The sequence below is a fragment of the Saccostrea cucullata genome, unplaced genomic scaffold, assembly GCF_032062105.1.
Source record: "Saccostrea cucullata isolate Sc308-1 unplaced genomic scaffold, CSIRO_AGI_Scuc_v1 ctg827, whole genome shotgun sequence".
In the NCBI taxonomy this organism is placed as follows: domain Eukaryota; kingdom Metazoa; phylum Mollusca; class Bivalvia; order Ostreida; family Ostreidae; genus Saccostrea; species Saccostrea cuccullata.
Genome location: NW_026922193.1, coordinates 68,651 through 72,844, shown reverse-complemented (window position 1 = coordinate 72,844; position 4,194 = coordinate 68,651).

Below are 4,194 nucleotides of genomic sequence, written 5' to 3'. Positions count from 1 at the left end.
GATGTATGGTTGTCATATTCCCGACCCCTGCAGTGATGAACGCCCTCGGAGTCCACACTCACAGACAATGTTCAACTGTACTAATGGTATTCCACCCCGCTCCTAATGAGATTCAAATAATGGCTGTAAAATCAAATTTTATGAAATAATCACGAGCGTTCTTTTGCTGTTTTATGGCAGAATAAATACTATACACTGTTACAAAAGCTGGCCTTCATGCAACTATTTAGGTATTTATTTCAAATGAAGCAGCAACTGTAGCTGTCATCCCCGTCAGATGTCGACGATAACAGGGTATTAACTTATAAGATAGGCTGACTAAACCGAAGCTAGCGACTTCCAAATCACGGCATTAGGAGAGAAGTGTCTCCTCGTCATAAAGTGAGTAGCTTATAACCTCCAGAGAGTGTTCGATACAGATTAATAAAAGGGGGATTGCTCTTATCGTCGTAGGTAATAGCCAACACTGGTTATTGATAAATATTGTCAAGTGCAAGTTAAAAGCCTTTGTAGTCTCTGTGAAAATCAGCTTAGATACTTGTTTTTATTTTCAAAAGGCTTATTGCAATTATATAAGGGTTTTAATCTTTGTGACCTTTGAAATCATTTAGATTTAATTTAAAAAAAAATTTCCAAATTATATCAATTTATTGTTATTTATTTTCATATTCACAGGTTTTAAAATATTTCTAGAGTGAACACAATTAAAATTATGCTTCGTTTTACTTGTCATAAGATAAGTATAAAACAAATGAAATACCTTAGCACTAGCTGTTGATGATTGTTGTGTGTCATCTATTTCGTCTCTTGCTTTATTCTTAGGGTTATGAATTTCGAACAATCAGGGTATATGTACAACTGAAGCCTTATAAATCATAATTTAGAAAATTGCCTGACGTTAATAAGAAACCATCAACGTCGCTTTTGTCATGAACAAGAATAATAACTAAGCGTAGGTTCCTTTAAATTTTTTTCAGGCATGTTGTGTTTTTGTATCGAGACCGATCGAACAAAATGATACTAAGAGCGATAGTGTGTGCATGCCATGCATTCACAAATCAGAATATCATAGCAGAGAAAACGCTTTATCGTGTTAATATTCTTGCAAAGTAAAAAAACGATTTAAAAGCTTTCTCTTTTCTGAAAACAAAGTTAAATTGACAACATCAACAATATTTTGTTGTTGTAAGTCCAAAAGAGAATCATTTTCAGTTTTATTTTTATTTTTATGGACAATTACATGCCTTTATTTATCACGTGAAAGAGAATTAGGAAAAGAGAAAATAACGAACAAAGAGTGTTTTGTGTTAAATCTACAAATAATGCAAATCTTGGACAAGGCATAAAACACGGATCCCTGGATAATCCAGAGATGGGACCAGTTGCGTAGGAGGAGCGAGCATCTCCTCTTGACCGAGGACGTTGGTGACAAAAGGATTCTTGAAATCTTAAAATTCCCAGAGATTATTCCATTATTTCTTGATCATGACAAAGAACATACGACGGGTTTGACTGGTCGACAGGGGATGCTCTCTCCTCCATGGCACCTGATCCAATCTCTGATGTTTTGCAGGTCCGTGAATGCTCTGATCCTTTTTTGTATTCTTTCATAGACTTTTGATCTTGAGTACTGTTCGTTATCTCCATGTGTTTCATGTGTTAGTTAATACTGGAAAAAAAGGTATATTTTCAAGACTTACTTGCTTTAGGAGGGACTGTGACATAGACTCATTGAAGTTTCTAATGGAAACATATGCAAAATCAAATAGACAATTGTTTTGAAAGCATGTATTACCGTAAATTTGATTAATTAGACTGATGCTCTCATAGCAGGATTTATATCTGAATGTTTTACCAGAAAAAGACAAATTGGCAAATAGCAAACTGCGTTGTGACAAACATACCTATCGTCAAAGTCCCTCACTGATATAATTGTAGCAATTTGCCATCATCACAAGGAGATGGAACCTGTGTATCCTTGTTCAACGTACATCCACTTTCTAAAACGAGGTAGGGTAATGACAAATAAGTTTGTGATTAAGGAGTTGAACAGTCTTGTTTGCAGGCAACACATCAGAAATCATATGGTCGATATGATTATTTGTTTTATTACAATCTGTCGTTAGTTAGAATAAAACACATGAGGTTAACGAACAGTATTCAAGATCAAAAGGCCATAAAACAATACAAAATAGGAGCAGAGCAAACACGGACCTCAAAACATCAGAGGTGGGATCATGTGCCATGGAATGTGAGCATCCCTTGCCAACCGGTCACACCCGACGTGTGCTTCTTGTCATGACTGGAAAATAACGGAAAAATCCGTTGTCAATTCAGTGTATAAATAATGAACTAACAATTAGTATGAAAAACGTCAGTCAGCATTTGACTCACTGATGAATTGCATTTGCTTGTCATTGTATCGACCATAGATCTTTTATTGAGACTGCTGATATTCTTGTTTCATCAACTTGTTTGTCAATAATTTACCTCGTTTTAGAAATTTTTCATGTGTAGAACATGCTTTTGCGTATCTAATCAACTCAGATACATAAACTCCGTAAGCAGGTAATGAAGGTATATTGCTGCATAAGTAATGGAAGTTGACGATAGAAATGTTAAAGTCATGAATTAATATATCACAGATCTGAAGACTTTTTTGCATCTTTGTTTTACAAAATAGAAAGAAGACTGTAAAACAAATACAATATTATGCGCCTTACTGCAAGCAAGTGGATAACTCAAAATCGATTAAAGCAATATTTTAAAAATAAAAAAATGAAAAAGTACAAACACAGACCTCTGAAAAAAACAAGAGGTTCCATTTTAAAAATATGAGCTCCATAAAAATTATGTTATGACAAGGAACACACGGCGGATGTGAACGGTCGGCAGGGGATGATCACTCTTCCATGGAACCTAATCCCACTTCTGATGTTTGGGAGGCCAGTGCTCTTATTTTGTATTGTTTAATAAACTTTTGAGCTTGCATACCGTTCACTATTTTCATATGTTTCGTTTCATCAATAATAAATGGTGAAAATATCGAACAAAAACATGAAAAAAAAAAACTTTAAACGATATAGATACAGGGCTTCCACACAGACCCCCTGGAAATATCATAAGTGGGATCAGGTGTCTAGGAGGAGCAAGCATCCCTTTGTTGTACATTTATATTTTTAATCCTTTCTCTTGGGATGACCATGGCCTTCTTCTATAATTAATCAACATTAAAGACAATTCTCTATTTTTGTTATAGAATTGGAATAGAGGATGTGAATCTACAAACAATAAAACTCGTGAACAGGGTATAAATGTAAGTGTGAAATTTATTCAGCTATCATAACTTATTAAGTTGAATATTTAAGACAGTTACACAAACTCTACTGAGTTATGTTTCAGAACAACACTAAAAATGAATTGCAAGAAAGGGTCTCAAAATCTTAGCAGTAGTTACTACTTCCTACAATTCGATGATTTCAAATTTTATTAATTGGTTCACTAAAAAAAATTTTGCAAACACAATATTTTTGAAACGAAAAGCCTGAAAATGGACTAAAACACGATATATTTGCATTTAATCCCCTTTAATGATTGTTTATGGGAAATTTTCGCCTTATACCAAGTTTATTCCTATTAAACGTAAAACATGTCAAATGCACTTTTGATATCATTCACTTGTGTGCAGAATCTAACGGTCACTTTAAAATCATTGTCTCCGGTTTGTCGACAAAATCGACTCATTCCAAACAAAACGCGCGTATCGACCCTTAAACTGAAGGAATTCATTACCATTTTCCTACGTTATTTAGTAAAATGACAAATGTTGTTTCGAAAACATGCTTTTCTCATCGAAAAAATATATTTTACTTTGATGTTTTCTTCATTTAATCCTGTTAATTGTTGAATTTCTAATTATGAGGAAACAAGCTGAGGAAACCATGATATCTACAGTTTTGTTTAAAGTCATTATTTTGCAAGTTCTATGATCGATAGAATGACCTTGTCGGCTTGTACAATCGTTCATTAAATCGACTGCAGACTGACAGTTTTCATACTGATTTTTAAACCATTTTACGCACCGAATTACCTACGAGTTTTTGTTTGACCGTTAATAGCCAAGGGCCAGTCGAGTGTGGCCGATGCAGAGGGAATGCTGACTCATTCATGGTACCCGATCCCAACTCTGATATT